This window comes from Leptonychotes weddellii, chromosome 5, assembly GCF_054177405.1.
Source record: "Leptonychotes weddellii isolate Sample4059 chromosome 5, ASM5417740v2, whole genome shotgun sequence".
Taxonomy (NCBI): domain Eukaryota; kingdom Metazoa; phylum Chordata; class Mammalia; order Carnivora; family Phocidae; genus Leptonychotes; species Leptonychotes weddellii.
In genome coordinates, this window is record NC_138373.1 from 56,710,370 (window position 1) to 56,728,610 (window position 18,241).

General features: G+C 38.8%; 1 long non-coding RNA gene across 1 annotated transcript in view; it reads right to left on the minus strand.

Annotated features, from left to right (window-relative positions):
* LOC145721670 (uncharacterized) overlaps positions 1-18,241 on the minus strand; it is an 83,596-nt gene that overhangs the window by 14,945 nt on the left and 50,410 nt on the right. Inside the window, exon 2 of the long non-coding RNA XR_014145503.1 lies at positions 7,155-7,274. This is a non-coding gene — a long non-coding RNA (uncharacterized LOC145721670). The remainder of the gene's footprint in view (positions 1-7,154; positions 7,275-18,241) is intronic.

The window sequence follows — 18,241 nt, forward strand, 5'->3', positions numbered from 1 at the left end:
ATGAACAAATCACCTTCTGTGGGTTACTAAGAACTTGGAAATGAGAGAAGTTAGATTGCCCTCTTAAGAGTTAATTATGCTGTTAACCAGTATTGGCCTTCTTACTTACTGAAAAATTTCCTTGAGCTGTTGAAAAGTATCCTTGGCTTTGGTGGTCCAACTGTTAATGTGGGCTGTATTAATAGACAAGTTAAGTCACTTAGGCACTCAAATGAATGTTGTCTATGAAGCAAGGGTATACACTTACCTAATGTTGTTACTGATACAGAATATGGATATGGAATTCTTTTGGAATAAAAGTTATCTATCCCACCGCTGAACCTCTGCTACCAAGTTCTCCTTTTCTGAGACAGCCAATGTTATCAACTTTTATGTACCTTTCAGAAATATTTTATCAAAACAAATGAATATGTATGTGTATATACAAAAACATACATAACTATATATACACATATATATACACGTATATATTCCTCTCATTTTGTTAACTCAAATGAGAGTATACAATACTTGCTTCTTTCAGTTAGTAATATTGTAGAGCTCATTTTTATCAATATATACTGTTCTTTATTTCTTTTTGTGGATGTATGGTATTAAATCATATGTCTATATACAATACACTTCACCAGTGCCCTATCGATGGACATTTAAGATTTCACTTAAGTTGTTTTTAATATTTACTATTAAAAGCAAGGCTACAATTTAATGACTTTCAACATACATCATTTCACACATTAGGTTCTATTTGTAGGAAATCATTCCCAGGAGAGAAATAACTAGGTTAAAAGGTATGCGAATTGTAATTTTATTAGAAACTTTTTTTTTTTTTTTTTACTTTGTGGTGTGTGTGTGTTTGTGAATAGGAGATGTATATACATGGACCAGTGATTTGCCCAAATGGAAGTAAGTCTCCCTCATGCTGTTTCCTCCAGCCACTGCATCCCCCTTCCCAGAAGCAATCACTGTGACCAGCTTCCTGTGTAAGTTTCCAAAGACTATTCTATGCATTTATGTATCTATAATATAAACACAATCATCTATGAATATATAGGAGAAGTACTCCAGTTTGACAGATATGCAGTTTTCTTCTGTCACAGTCTGGGGATCAGAAGACTCTTGCCAAGAGAGGCATCACAGATCAGTGTAAGTGTTCAAGTAAGGAAAAGATCTTTTTATTGTCCTGTCATTCTTTATCAGCCAGACACCAGCAACATTGTGGATTCCATCAGGAATTCTGACCTTCACTATGCCTATGTGTACATTCTGGATGGAAGAGAAGCGATGGGTACCGGTTGAATTTTCCAATCTGGATTCGCTGCAACCATCTGAGATCTGCTTTCATCTTTTTTTTTTTTTAAAGATTTTATTTATTTATTCATGAGAGACAGAGAGAGAGGCAGAGGGAGAAGCAGACTTCCCGCGGAGCAGGGAGCCCGATGCGGGACTCGATCCCAGGACTCTGGGATCATGACCCGAGCCTAAGGCAGACGTTTAACCATCTGAGCCAGCCAGGCGCCCAGATCTGCTTTCATCTTCCCAGTGGTAGAGTCTGTGTTGGGTCTCCTGCCCGCTTTGTTTTATGTTTCTCTCTTTCTTGACTGCATTTTCCAACACTGGAGGGCTACACATTTGGACTTTAGGTGGCAACCTGCATTCCAAGAAGCCCTCCTTAACACAAGTCTGTTCACTTCCATCTCTCTGTGCAAACTGCATGGCCCTTGCCTGACTACTTTTCTCTCATCATATCTTGATAAAAGCAACAAGGAGCCATCAACCTACCGCAATATTCTGAGTTCTTCCAAAGAGTTCCCCTCAAGGGGATAGACAAGCCAGTGGTTTCGCTTCTATAACAGTTCGAGTGACAACTTTACCAAATATTTTGCCATGGGATAACAAGGGTCAACAGCTTTTCAGCCTGCCCGAGAATCTCTCCTATCATCTATATGTCATGCAGTTCAATCACTACTAAGAGGAATCAGACCATTCTAAGGCACAGAAAGCCTGTCAAGTCTTACCTTTCGCAGGATTCTGTTCCAATGATGTGGCTATATCACCTAAGGGGACACAATAGCCAGAGTTTGCTATCAAGGCCCCCTACCCACCAATAGAGTTAATCAAGGCAAAGTTAACTGTCCAAAAGTTTCTCGTAAGCAAGGAAAACAACAAAACAGAAGGACTCAGCGGCTGTCTACTTTCCTTTCTATTCCCTGGCCTTTCTAAGGCCAACAAAGGACAAACCCTAATCTTGTGCAATTCCCACACATGAGCTGTGCTCTTTTGGACTAATGCAGGTTTCTTTTATCTTTACTGGCTTTGAGGAGACATCAGATTTTCTTGTGGATGAGCTCTGTGGCTCTCCATAGCCAGCAGGCTTAGGCTTCAGGCCCAGAGCACCCTGGAGGCCCCATATGGTTTCATCTGGACAAATACTTTCAAACAAATTCCCTGGCTTTTCTGCAGAATTATTGAGATGACAGACACCTGCCACCCACGTAGTAAGATGATGTTCGGCACTAACCCGAGGGCCTTACAAGGTACAGGTGGTATAAGCAAGTAAGACTGGTGAGTTCAGCCTGAAATCATAACATTATCTTAGATTTTATCTTTACTTATTTTTTTAAAGATTTTATTTATTTGACAGAGAGAGACACAGCGAGAGAGGGAACACAAGCAGGGGGAGGGACAGAGGGAGAAGCAGGCTTCCCAAGGAGCAGGGAGCCCGATGCAGGGCTCGATCCCAGGACCCCGGGATCATGACCTGAGCCGAAGGCAGACGCTTAACCACTGAGCCATCCAGGGGCCCCTATCATAGATTTTAGATCACCAACTTGCTACAGCATTAACTGCACGAGTTCTTTTGTAATGCACCCAAAGCTTTTTTTTTTTTAATCTCTTTGACACACCCTTTGGAGAATTAAAATACAGTAGTAAAGCCTAAAAGACTCTGGTAAGAAGCCTTCTAAGTATATTTTATAGCATAAAAAGTAAAATAAAGAACATGCCAAGATTCTAAGGGTTCAAAATTTCTGGTTACTCCAGTATGAGCCAAGAAATTGATGACAATTGACCCTTATGCTTTCAAAAATTAAATGAAATGGAGAATTCTAAGAAAGTAAAATGTAAGCCAAGGGCCTTCAGTAGAATATGCTCTCTGTAAAAGATACATTATTCTATCATCATTTAGTCTTAGGTTTCTAGTATTCTCTCAGAATTTTAAGTATACTTTAAGTAATTACCTGACATTGATTCAGCATCTGGTATTTGGGGATTTTTTTAGACTGAGGTATTTTTCACATAAATTCAATTCAATTCAATTATAATGAGTGTTTAGATTGATACATGTTTTTAAAGATTTATTTATTAATTTGAATGAGAGAGAGAGAGAGAAAAAAGCATGTCAGCAGAGGGTAGGGGCAGAAGGAGAGGGAGAGAGAGAATCTCAAGCAGACTCCCAGCTGAGTGCAGAGCCTGATGCAAGTCTCCATCTCACGACTCCAAGATCATGACCTGAGCCAGAATCAAGAGTCGGACGCTCAACTGACTGAGCCACCCAGGTACCCCTAGATTGATATTTTCTTATTACAATCCTTTTAATACACACATTGAGACTAATTTTCTTAAAATAGTTAGATTTTAAAACTATTTTAAATTGTTAGTTTCTTTTAAAAGTCATCAGAATTCACATGGCTAGATGGTTTATTCAAATGTTTAAAAGAAAACTAAATCTAAAATTATTATATTTGCTAACCAATATTTTTCTGGGGGCTTATGTGATATGATCTTTCACCCCCACTCCACCTCACATATTGAACTTCTGCTTTCCTCTTACGTATCCTCAAGATCATATTTTCCTTATTCATCCTTTTCCTATGCCCATATCTCATTAAATCTAAGATGTCATTGTAGATGTATCATTTTTGGTACCATTAAGAAAAAAAAATCTTAACAGTCACAGTGCTTTCTTATCACTTAGAATTTTTATTTTATAGGAAAAGAGCCTGTTTCAACTTAATATGCAGATTTCTTCATGTATTCTTATGTGAAATAAAGAGATTAAGGTTAAGGTAGTCCTAAAATGTCTTTACATTTAGAGCTAGACTCAAATCCAGCTCATTGTGGAAGCATCCATAACTCTAACCCCACTCGACACTTCCCATTGCTCCCAGAACCCTATGTATCCTCTTATGTAGTGCTCGGCCACATTTTCTCTCTTTTTCAGAATAAATTCTTATGAACCATGCTGTAAGACTCCTCTTTGATATTGCTTGGCACAGCTTTTAGCTGAGTTAGGGTGATGCCCTTCTGGGAAATTAGAGCAGAATAAAAAATGCAGTGGGCACCAAAGTGCCTGTTTTGATGGTTTGTTTAGCAAACCTAGTTTGATCATTGGATGTGCAAAAATTTTCCTTATATTAGAGTCCTTATCCTCCCCCTCTAACATCAGCCTATTAAATCCACAGTCTGTTGGATTTGATTCCCAACTGATGCTCAATTGGTGTAGCTTAGATATTTGTGTGGAAATTTACTACAGTGACTACCCTTCCTTCTAATGGGGAAAAAGTTTTGTTCCTATGGTAACGGTTTCAGACCAGTGCATACTTACTATACTTCTAAAATATGCAACCCATCCTTATGGGAGTACACATCATCTTGAAAGATTTTTTTATTCCTTCAATAAGCATTGATTTTTTTTTCCTTTTCACCTGATTTCCGAGTAAAATAAGAATTGTAAGAATTGCTAAGGCAGAGCTTCAGGGAAAAAAAAAAGAACCATGGATGAACCTGGCCCTTGGCAGTTGTCATGAGAGAGCAGAAACAGTCCTCAAGTGATTTCTGGGAACACATGACCAGTCCCTCCATAGCTGTATTTCTCCCAGACTTTATATTTTCCATGCATCATCATGTTTTCTGTGTTTGGGATGTTGCTATGCAAAATGATATAAAAGAGTGTTTTTTTTCCTAAGGCAATTAAGTTTAGCAAATGCTACTCTAGAATGATGCAGAAGTTCCTTAGAAAAATTTTAGAACTCCCTGGGGAATGATCTAAGAATGCTCATGATAAGAAAGGATGAATGTCAATCATGGCTTAAAATGTCATTCATCAGCTCCAGGGACTTTGCAACTACTGACATCACTTAAGCCACAGTTTTGAAAAGGGTTCTTCTTTGTATTTTGCAAACAAAAGGCCCTCCTGATCTTTTTCTTCAAATTCATGGTCTCTATGAATTTTTCCCTTTAAAAATTATATACTACAATAGAAAAGAAAGAAAGAAAGAAAGGAAGGAAGGAAGGAAAGAAGAAAGAAAGAAAGAAAGAAAGAAAGAAAGAAAGAAAGAAAGAAAGAAAGAAAGAAAGAGAAAGAAAGGAAGGAAGGAAGGAAAGAAGGAAGAAAGAAAGAAAGAAAGAAAAAAAGAAAGAAAAGGAAAAGAAAACACCAAAACTACAACTTTAGCATTTGTTAGAAAAATTAGCATCATGGTCTCCTTTTCATTTTATCTTTCTTTTGTGGGTATGTGTGTGAATTTTTCTTCAGAGCTCACTCCGAGAAAGATCTATGGATTCTATAGTTCTGTGATAGACTTTTAGAAGAGGAGTTATAAAACATGTTCATAGGATCTTAAGCACATAACTCCCATCCTCAGCATACATGACCCATATAGACTCTAAAACGGTGAGTCTTCATAACTAAAGGGGCAGCATGGGTTTACTTAAGGATTGGCAGCATCCATCTTGCTACTTATAAAGAAGCCAAAATAGGGGCACCTGGGTGGCTCAGTCAGTTAAGTATCTGCCTTCAGCTCAGGTCGTGATCCCAGGGGATGGAGCCCCGCATCGGGCTCTCTGCTCCTTGGGGAGTCTGCTTCTCCCTCTCCCTCTGCTGCCTCCCCCTGTTTGTACTCTCTCTCTCTGTCAAATAAATAAAATCTTAAAAAAAAAGAAAAGAAAAGAAAAAAGAAGCCAAAATACAAGGTTTGGGAGAGAAGAGAGTGAGCGATTATACATGACTCAACTTTTGGGGCCTCCAATGGTAGCAGTGCCTGTGTGGTTGTCAACCCAGAGTAAGATACAGCGTTCCTAGGCGATTCTATGGGATTCCAAACATCCTGCCTGCCCTTATCAACATGCTGCAGTGTCTGAAATTCCACCATCATGTCTCATTGGGTCCTCCAGAATTAGATTATCCAAATAGGTAGAAGGGCCCTAACTGAAGGGGTCAGAAGGCACATAAGGGAGTAGGGGCAGCCTAGGGGGCTGAAAAGAAGCCATGGGCATGGAGCATACTATGCAAGGCAGGTCTAGGGGGCAGGACCTTGGGGGGAGCTTGGACAACAAAGGATACCGTGAAGGACATTAGCTGCTTATTGAGTGAGGGAGTGTTGGCATCTCTTAGAGGAGATTGCTAAAGGACCTACAAGGCTTTCCTGATTGCTAGATTTGCCTTGCAAGACACCAAATTTGTGCGGTCTTGTACCTCACGGGAAGGAGCACTTCAACAAGGCTAGGCTTACACTTTGCCTTGTTCATCTGTCCTGCAACAAGATTATTGTCAGAGAGAAAGGAAACAGGATTCTTTTTCCTCTTGGGCGTGGGAAAACCCCACTCCCTAAATTGGAATCAGAAGGAAGAAGGAATGGTATAGTGCAAGATCTTACTTGACAATAGGCTTAAAAAAATATATATACCAGGTGACGACATTTTCCACCAATATTTTCCACTCTTTTGGTGTCCCAATGATGATTTTGCTGTTAACCAGAAATACTGGAAGCCTTGTCTATGGAAATCTGTTAAAATCTTTTTTAAAACATTATGTATTGCTTTACTACTTCCTTTTATCTTTAGGATGACTAATATCTTTCAGTCTTGGGTGTGTTGAGCCAAAATTATTTGGTCAAAATTATATGTATATATGTACATATGTAAATATATTAAATATCTATACTTTTTACACACCTATATACATATAGGTGTTACTACTATCCAAGTAAGGACATAAAGAAAGGTCAGGATCACAGTAAGACTGCTAGAAAGTCTCTTGTAGAATTTTTATTCAAGGATCTAAATATTGAATTAAGCAAAGAATAATGCAGTGAGAAATACTAGGGCTTCACTGGGTGAGGGAAAAAAAATACAATTCATGATATTTCCTGCCCTACCTCCATGGTGAGTATTCAGCTTGATTGGAGGGATAGTCTCATTTGTAAGAGCCAATGCCTTTCATCATTTCTGGGCATGGCATCCATTAAAGGCAGGCCAGGTGGTGCAAGGTGCACTTGCTGAAAGAAATCACATGGTTTCATTATGAAGAGGAATGACAGAAGAATGGGTAGTCCAGACCAGCTGGATGCATCTCTGCCACTTTCTCGGTGTGTGTGGGCATACACACATACTCACACATACACATACTCCAGAAAAAGGAGACTTCAGAAGCTCTGAATTTGTAGAGGCAGAAATTGAACCTGGTACCCATGGAATCTAGAACCTTCTGTTCTATTAGGGTGAGCAAAGCAGTAGGTCTTGCTCATCGTGGAGACAAAATCTGCTCATTAAATTAAGCAAAAAATAACTCAATTATTATATGACTTTCCAAAGCCATGAATAGCCAATTAAATGAGAAACAGAGACATTGCCACATTTTCTTCTCTGTAACAATAAGAACTTCAAACATATACAGTAGTTATAGGGTCTGTATTGTTCTACGTGCTTAACTTAAACTCACTTAGTCCTCATAATAACCTTATGATGTAAGTATGATTACCACTTTCTTTTACTAATCGGGAAACTGAGGCACAGATAGGTTAGGTAATTGTTCAAGATCCCACCATTAATGGGAGAGTGTGGATGTCCATAAATAAAGCTATATATTCGGGCACCTGGAGTACATCTTACAAAGATTTCACTTAATCTCTAACATCCTTCCTGTACCATATTCCATTCCCTTCAATGCCTACATTATGTGGAGTGGCGCATTCTAACAGAAGGAGATTGCATAATGGAAAAGGCGTCCAGGAACCCGGCTGGCAACACGGGCTGCTCAGTTGACGCTGGAAAGTGCCTCAGAGGAAGGTGTTTCTGGTGTCCAGAAAAAGCCCTAAGGCACTGGCAGGAAGGATGAAAGGAAACCGGTGGGTGTTATGGTCCCAGAGAGTGTTGGCACTGCTTTCAAATTTAGTGAGAAAGTTGCACATACCTCATGTAATGGGGTCTCCCCCTTATTAGCCGTGTTAGTATTAAAGCCTTTTCATACACTTCATTTAAAATTTTTTTTTAATTTGAATACAGTTGGCACACAACGTTACATTAGTTTCAGGTATAGGACATGGTGATTCAACAACTCTATACGTGATGAACCACAAGCATGTAACTACGGTCTGTCACCACAGAGCACTATTACAACACCACTGACTATATTCCCTGTGTTTGTACATACCTCATATTTCTTTTTTTATTAAAGATTTTTATTTATTTATTTGAGAGAGAGAGAGCACAAGCAGGGGGAGCTGCAGGCAGAGGGGGAGGGAGAAGCAGACTCCCCGCTGAGCAGAGAGCCCGATGCGGAGCTCGATCCCAGGACCCTGAGATCATGACCTGAGCTGAAGGCAGAGGCTCTAACCAACTGAGCCACCCAGGCGCCCCCATACTTCATTTTTCTTCTCCAATTACAAGTGTGACAGAAATGCCAATACAGAAATGGCATAAAAGTCATGTTCAAGTTTCTTTTTCTATTCTCTAGACATACCTGGAGGTTTTAATTCATACTCCCTTTGGAGTGTGTTCAAAACTTATTCTTCTGGAGGAAGACTGTGAATCTGAATGTATTCTGTAAACCTTTTGTCTGAAGGTTCAGATCACTGGGAGATCAGTCATCTTCCAAGTTATACAATCCCCACTAAATGCAAGAAATGAGACTAGGTTTCAGGTGGTTGTGTGGCTGCAGAATTAGTTTCATTGTTTTGTGTTTGATGTATTCACATATAAAGCCATTAAATGCAGCAAACTTAGAGGCCCATGACTTGCCGATGGACATGTAGCTCATTAGTGAATGAGGAAGAAGATGCAACCAGTATTGTTCCAGAAGAAAACACAAAACATACAAAGTAGGGCACTAGCAAGAATTAGAACTTACTGAGATGGGTCTGAGTTACCTCTCAGTGAAAGTATCCTGATCACACGCCAGGAGCACTATACAAGGAATCCTTGCTAGACTAGATGACTTCCAATATTCCTCCTGCCCCAGCTCTAGGACTTTATTGATTCATTTAACAGAAAACTTAATTTTTTACATGCATGGACATCTAAGTATTGGACATTTAATGAAACCATTTCAAATAGTAAGAAATTGAAAGACAGCTCTGTTAATTTTTTTGAAGCCTGTGAACTTGGTTTTCTAAAAGCCAGAGAGGTGGTGGTGAGCTTTCTGTAATGCTGGGACTCAGAATTGGGCCTGAGCAAGGATGGAAGGGCTGTGATCCTGAGGCCTGGGCATGTGCAAGGAATAGACATAGTAGAGAGAAAAGAAAGGGAGGGAGGAAAATTAGAGTAACACGAGTGACCATGATCATGATGCTAATGTAATCATCACAGCAATCACATCAATTCATCATGGGAGTTCTCAATTTGCAGAGGAGGAACTGAATCTCAGGCTCATGAGTCCCAAGGTCACATTAATTGGCAGAGGCAGGACACAGACTTCAGAGCTTGACTCCTGATTTGGGGTTTGCCCGTGAGATCAGGTGGGCTCACCTGTGCAGTGGCTTGCTCAGGCCAGCATGCACAGCTCTATATTAAAGACAGGTCTAAGAAGGGAAGGTCACTTCTAACTTCTGCGGTAAGCCTCAGGAATCCAAAATATCAGTACTTCGGGCAGTCTTAAGTATATTGCTCATCAGCCTTCCCTGAGACTTACCTTTCTTTATATTAAATGGAAAGAATATGAATGAACCTTAGAGGTCTCTTAAATAGTGTAAACTCAAATCCCTATTTTGAAGGACTAGGAGAAAATGAAAAATGATTGCATCATTAAGAAAAAGACAGTGTAGAAACCAAGTTTGGGTTTTGCTTTTTGACCTGAACTTTGATTTGTTTCTCTGTGTTTGAAACATAGTCAATGTTTTCTTTATGTTTGATTATGTTTCTCTATTCCAGGATGCATGAAAGAAAGAAAACCCTCTCTCAAACTCTTCTAGCATTATTCCATAGCCAAGAGGGCTATTACTGTGGCCATTACTAATGGCCTATGGGTCTGTTGGCTATGGGCTAAACAGTTTCCTTTACGTCTTTGAAATAGAGTAGGAAACAGTTGAGGCCAGTATAAGAGCTGTCACTCTAAGACAGTGATTCTTAACTGGGAACAATTTTGCCCCCACCCCCTGGGAGGGATATTTGTTACTTTCTGAAGTTGTTTTTTGTTTTTTGTTTTTTGGGGTTTTTTTTTTGAGAGATAGAGAGTGCATGCATGCACAGGGGTAGGGAAGAAGGGCAGAGGGAGAGAGAGAGCGAATACCATGCAGCCACACCCAGAGTGGAGCCCCACACAGGGCCCCATCTCACAACCTTGACATCACGACCTGAGCTGAAATCAAGAGTCAGATGCTTAACCAACTGAGCCACCCAGGTGCCCCTGGAGATATTTTGAATGACCACAACTGGGACTGCTACTGGCTTCTAGTGGGTAAAAGTCAGGACATTGCTAAACATCCTGTGATGAACAAAACAGCCCCCACAACAAAGACTGATTCAGCCCCAAATGTCAATATTGCTCATGTTGAGAACCTCTGGTCTAAGACCAGATGAAATGCATGGGAGTTTACCCACTGGGTGCCACCTTTTAGGCTTTCAAACCTAAAGAACCTCAGCCTGGTGGAGTTGCCTAGAGTGTTCTGACAGGTGGCGAGGGAACATCTTTCCCATATTCTCTATTAATTTTCAAAGTTTATCGAATGAGCTTAGGTAATTACTTCTACCATCTCCTTTCTCTGTTTTTCTCATTACACAAAAGTAAACTGGCTTTTGAGAATGGTCGCTGGTCTGTTGTACATCATTTTTCACAGCTTGATTTTAAAGCCAGAGTTTCCTCCTTTTTTTGTTTTTTAATAAGGAGCAGAAAATATGGAAGAAGATTCAGAAAAACTTTTCTAACACAAAGAGGCTTCTGATTGACTACCAAAGTGACAATCTCAGTAACCATTCTCAATATTTATCATTTTTAAAAGTCTGCTTCTTTAAAAAATACATCTAGTTGATTAGACAACTGAATCCAAGAAATGCGCCCAAAGCAAGAACTTAGAAACACAAATTAGTTTTAAGACCTAGAAAAAAATGTTGAGAAAAGGCAAAAAGGTCCCAGGTAACAAAAAAATCATAACATAAAAGGTAATATGACTTGACTATCAAGGTGAAAAGGTAATGAGTACAAAGTCCAAGTATGACATTCATAATTTTGAAGACTGTCTATATCACTTAAACTTTGGCAAAATCCCTAGACCCACAGAGAAGCCTGAGTCACCCATCTCTTATTCCTTTATTCTCTGTACAAAGTGACCTGGGTGAATGCTCTATGACTGAATGTGTAGAACACGGTGATAAATCTGAGCATAAAAGGCCATTGACATCAATTGTAGGATGAGAAAGAAATTATTTCTCAGGTAAGTATTTGGCCTTTATCATACAAACTAGATTTTTCCGGTCTCCAATTCCTCTGAATGGTCTTAATTTAAAGATGTATTAAAAATTTTCACTTTTGTGACTTTTCCGGGCTGTCATTTCTGTGTCTGGTATGAACCAAAGAGAATCTGAAGATTATTTCTCAAGCCAAGGACAGAGTCAAATAATATCAATGTTGGCATGAGCTTCGATTTCAAGAGGTTCGTGATCATCTTGCTGAGCTAAGAAATCGTGGGGAATTTGAGGTAAAGTGAGTGCTAAAGCAGGAAAGCCACTGACCACAGTAACCGATCAGCATCTAAAATGGCAGCAGGCTGCTTTGCCAAAGTACCATTTCTGCATCAAGGGACAACTTTTTGCTATAAAATTTTCACAGTTGTTCCTTACAGAGACCCTGAGAAAAATGTTATTATTTTCTTTAATTAAGTAGGCTCCATACCCAACATGGGGCCTGAACTCATGACCCTGAGATCAAGAGTCCCATGCTCTACCAACTGAGCCACCAGGCGTCCCTAAATGATTTTTAAATTTGGTCCATTTATACTTATTCTTTAGATATAAACTATACATATTGAGATTACTGATGTATTTATGATTGATATAAGCTTATCTGAAGTGTATTTAATACATTTGGAAGTTAACTTTTATTGTTGTCCTTCATATTTCAAACATTAAAAGCATTAAAATCAAGTTACTTTTTTTCTTTCTAATGTAAAATTTAAAAATATAAAAAATAGGCTTCTTAATTCAGAATCATTATTTGTACTAATTAAACAGACCCTTTTCCTGTAGCCTATTTTTGCTTTACACACACACATACATACACACACACTATATACATACACACACACATATATATCATTTATATATATTTATATATATAAAACATTTTATATACATATATATAAAACAAGTTGGTAACACAATACGATTTCAAGGAAAATGTTAGCTCACTTACATCAAGAAACTTTTATAGATTGTAGGTTTACTAATTCAAAACTCAGATCCATCTATTCATGCAGAAATTCCAACTGACCAGAAATTCCATTTAAAATTATTCTATTTTAGGGGCGCTTGGGTGGCTCAGTTGGTTAGGCGTCTGACCCTTGATTTCCATGCAGGTCATGATCTCAGGGTCATGAGATTGAGCCCCATGTCCAAGTCTGCTCTGTCCCTCTCCCTCCCACTCCCCTGCCCTAGGTGCTGGTTTTCTCTCTCTCTCTCTTTCTCTCTAAAATAAATAAATAAAATCTTTTATAAACAATAAAATCGTTCTATTTTGATAATAGATGAAATGTGCTGGACACTCCTGAGGTACTCAGTCCTCTGAGTACATTATTTTACCAATGCCTCACAACAACTTTAACATTATCTTCATTGGACAGATGCAGACATTAAGGCAAAGAAGTTAAGAAACTTGCCCAAGGTCAGGCAGTAGGTGGTGAAGTCTGATTTTAAAGCTGAGTTTCCCTGACTTAGAGCCAAAACTCTGAAACAGAGCACCATAAACTTTTCACTAGTCTAGGTATTACTTTATGGACTACGACAATAAAAGCACATTGTTTTAAAGTAATCTTTAGTTAAGAATTAATCACAAATTCAAACTGACTTTTCTTTTAGTTCCAATTACTAAGCTTTTAACATATGTTAACTAATACCCTTTTTCTCAAACCTTAAAGTGTTTTTGCAGTAAAATTTTATTCAATTTCAGTTAAAAATTGTATAAAATATACTATAATTTTCCATCAAAGAGAGCCATTAATATTGTAAGCTAAATTTAGCAATATATGTCAAGAACCTTAAAACATTTATACTCTCTAATTTAGAAACTCAATTTCTGAAGAATTTATCCTCCAGAAATGGTTAAAATGCATATAAACATTTTATTAAAAACATATTTATTTATATGTATTTATGAAATCAAAATTTGGAAGTAATGAAAATACATGGAGAATGGCTAAATAAATGATGGCATTGCCATTTCAAGTAATATTTGTACAGAGTTTATTAGACCATGGAAAAATACTTGTGTGATATGTTTATTTTGCTTAGAGTGTGAGACAGAGAAGTATAGAAATACAGAGCAAGCCTTTAGTCACGACTGTGTAAGATACTTTACAGAGTTGCAAAATTGGAAGACCCCAGAACATGTTTAAAATGCCTTTCTATTTTACTTCTATTTTTCCAAATGTTCTGATTTAAAATTATTGGCACATACTACATTTAAAATGGAAAAATACATTTGAATTTTCTTTTTAAAAAAGTCATAGGTCAGCAAGATGGCAGACTAGGAGGTCCTTCGCTCCTGTCCCCCCACAACAACAATAATTTGGCAGATATCCTGGGATAAAAATGCCTTTGCGGAAGCTCTAGATCCAGGCTGGGGGATGTGAAACCCTGGTGGAGCCCATTTGGAGAGCCCTTTGGAGAAAGCAGGCCCATCCCCATGTGGTAGACTCAACAACAATGTTCTGGCTCCAGACCCAGAAGTAGCCCTGTGCGCCTGTGGACTTGCTACAGCCCCATTTGGCATTGGTCCTATGGGAGGAGTCACACCCACCCTCTGGGAATCAGGTTTGACTTGCCACGAATCCTAATCCTACGGGTACAGCTGAGGTAGTGAGTATGGTAAAGAGATTCCTAGTTAGAAAAGACAAAGAGCTCAGTTCCTTTAAGTACGAACCACAGGACTATTAATGTGGGTGCTCCAGTAGATGGCCATTGTCCTGGATATGATAGAGATCTCCTTGGAAATACCAGGAGCCCAGCATGCCCACACCTAGTATGCTTATTGGTTCACCTGGATACTCTCTATGCTGAGACGTCTACAAACAGTTGCCTTTGAAAGCCACTGCACTGTCATTGAGAGAGACCAAAGAGAATCCATACAATGAGATGGCTTTCATCTCTCTTGCTACTCAGAAGGTTGCTCTTGTTCACAAGCCGGGGGGAAAGGGGAAAGAATGAATGGGGGTGGGAATAAATTCCTTGTCCTCTAGGACATGCAAAATTTCATGTCAACTTGAAGGACCATACAGAGATGGAGAAAGGCCTCAGTCATGTCCAGTTAAGTTCTTAGTGCATATATTTTTTAAAGATTTTACTTATTTATTTGAGAGAGAGAGCACAAGCAGGGGGAGGGGCAGAGGGAGAGGGAGAAACAGGTTTCCCGCTGAACAGAGAGCCCTGTGTGGGGCTCCATCCCAGGACCCTGAGGTAATGACTTGAGCCAAAGGCAGATCCCTGACCAACTGAGCCACCCAGCTGCCCCGTTAGTGCACTTTTTTTTTTTTTAAGATTTTATTTATTTGACAAAGAGAGACACAGTGAGAGAGGGAACACAAGCAGGGGGGAGAGGGAGAGGGAGAAGCAGGCTTCCCACTGAGCAGGGAGCCCGATGCGGGGCTTGATCCCAGGACCCTGGGATCATGACCTGAGCCGAAGGCAGACGCTTAACGATGGAGCCACCCAGGCGCCCCCTTTTTAAAAAGAAGAACATGGCAATACATAGTATGAAAATAATGTTATATTTAAAGATTGAATTCTTTAGTGTATTTTTAAGACAATATAAAACCTCTTCCTGGGAGATAATATTAAAAATATAAATTAAAATATTCCACGATAGCGTAATTTTTAAAAACTTTTATAAAACACCCCCTACGAAGATGTTCATGGTCAACAAAGTTAGGGAAACATTGCATTTTGCTACCGTCTTCTTGAATATTGACAGTGTGTATTGGCATATTGCAAGCTCCTAGAAGTCCCACAAGATAGAAGTGTGTTTAACTTTGCTTATCTCATTGTTTGTCTAACCTAATGAATCACAACCCCATCGTTTTCAAATATAAAGAAAAACGACACAAAACACACCTTGGGAAATGTTGCTCTAGGTTCCCCAGTGTCCAATCTCCTTTTCTTTCTTAGTCTCTTCCCTCATGTGAGACAACTCCAGACCTCAAGCCACGTCTCCCCCACCACTTTCCCAAGCTCCCCCTACTTCCTATCTAGAATATAACCCAGACACTGGCGATACCGACTAGTTCCTGGGATGTTGCCAGTGAGAACAGTGCATCTATGCTGATCTGAACAGAATCTATGTACAGCTAAGAGAATAAGCAGCTCAATCCCCACTCTAGTTAGTCTTTCGTCTCCCCAACCCAGCCAAAGTTTAAGGAGATCTCCTTGGTTGTTTTTGTTTTTGTTTTTGTTTTTTGAACTGGACATCTTTCCATTAGAAACTCGGCACTGGCTGAGGTACCAATTAATTTTGCATAAGCTGCCATAGCACCATTAGATGCTAATCCGTTCATTCATAACCACAAGGTATTGTGTTAGGGTCATGTACATGACTTGTGCCTCTAGCCCTGTGGATTTATTTAGTGCTTAGCCTCTAGTTCCTGCAGCTGTGTCCTTTCAATGACTGCTTTATGGTGGCCAAGAGAGTTGAGGTCGGCTGCCAGGACTCTGAGATCTGGAGGAACACATGGACGCATTATTCTTTTACTCTGAAGCTATCCAATTCCTGTTCCGGTCAGATGGGGAGATAGTAGGAGAATATCTCTGAAACAGCCCAGCACTTAGTGTTGATGATATTACTCATGCCTGACATTATTGCAAAAAAGCAGGCTAAAGTCTACCCATAGTGTGTTCTTCAGCGGAAGGTTAATTACTAATGAAAGTGTAATAATACAAAACATAATTCTGAATGTAGCTCCTGGCTTTATCTGTAAGAACTACTCTGGGGCCACTATTTCCTTTATTCTAAGACTACACATTGGATCCAGTCTGTTTCAAACAAGAGGCCATGAAAGAGGGCTTACTATGCTAACTGAATACTAATGAGGCTTTTGCTTAAGTTGTTTTGTGTTACAATTATTTGCAACTATATTTCTTCTGTACATATGTACAGGGGACAAAATACTCAAATGTAGCAAGATTCTCACTTCGCCTGAATATTTAGAAGAAAGTATTTGCCACTTTTTCTCCTGTACTTGTAACATTTGTAAAGGGTTTTGTTCAGCACTAAGGAAAAGCAAAATATCATCATCATTATTACTGGCCTTTGTCCACAGTGGATTTCATCCAGATTCTAACCAGTGACTCTGTGACTAACAATCTGAGTCACTAAGTTTCATATGTTTATGTATTTCAACACAGTTCCCAGGCCGAGAGTTTTATTTATTTATTTATTTATTTATTTTCATGTTTCAGGGCTGAGGAAAAAATAAATGCCTTTCTGTATTTTTGAATCCAGTGTTACTGAGTGACAGACTGAGCAACTCAGCACATAGATTGAATTGCTCCTTCAGTAACAGATTAGTATGGTCAAAAGTTTAAAAACTACCAAAGTGTCAAAAAATCAGTATGTATTTTTAGGACAAAAGTCTTTTGGCCTGGTGGAGAATTCAGGTAAATATAAATATTTGTGATTTTATCATGGTAATGACACAAGATAATCTCAGAATTTAAAATGAAGGGTATCTCGGGGCTACTGGGTGGCTCAGTCAGTTAAGTAGTTGACTCTTGATTTCAGTTCAGGTCATGATCTTGGGGTCCTGGGATTGAGGCTTGCATTGGGGTCCTCACTCAGAGGGGAGTCAGCTTGAGGATTCTCCCTCTCCCTCTGCCCCTCCCCCTGCTTGTGTGCACTTTCTCTCTCTCTAAAATAAATCTAAAAAAAAAAAAAAAAGAAATAAAATGCAGGGAATCTGCCACTAAAATGTGATACAGAGAATGACAGAAAAACTCCAGCATATTTATTGGTTATTAACTTAGCAAAGAGATACCTCTTTATTCTTACAGCCCCTTCAAAGAAATATCAGAAAATGGACATTCTGAGCTCAAATATCCCTTTTTTGTGTAGAAAATTCCATTATTTTAATAATTTTCTCAGTTTCCTTATCAATTCTCAGACCAACCCCAACTTGTCCCTAGACTATAACTGCTCCCGATTGGTCCATCACACCCATCTTAAAAAGGCAATTACCCTGTCATTTTCAGATCAACTAACTTTACAATCATTTGCTCATACATTTTCGCAGTATCTCAGATTAGTAATACCTTACAGTTTCATGGGATTTTTCTGAGGATTCTCTTGCCTGTTATCTTATGTTAATCTCATTCATCATATGCAATAGAGCAATAATGTATTGCCCCCTCTTATAGATGAGAAAATTGTAGCATATTAGATTGATGTAATTGGCTTAGCCTCTTTGGCTAAGACCATAAGGATTGTTACTAAAAAAAAAAAAAAATCAGAATTCTAGTGCAAAGCTATTCCACTAGACACATAACTGAAATTTGAGATTTTAAAAGAATTTTTGCCTCTAAGTTCTCATAACGCAAGATTAAGAATTAAGCCTGGCCAGATGAGTTGTTATTCTTGGATACTGGTCCTTGCAATTACTATTCATGATATCAAGTGTTACATCGCGTTCCTTTAATGCTGCCCAAAGTATCGAATTATAATTAGATCACACAAAATGTCATCCAAATATGACAAGATAATAAATTTATTTTTAAAAATGATTTGTTAAAAAAAACAGGTATATTTAAAAACTAGAACAAAAATCCAACTAGT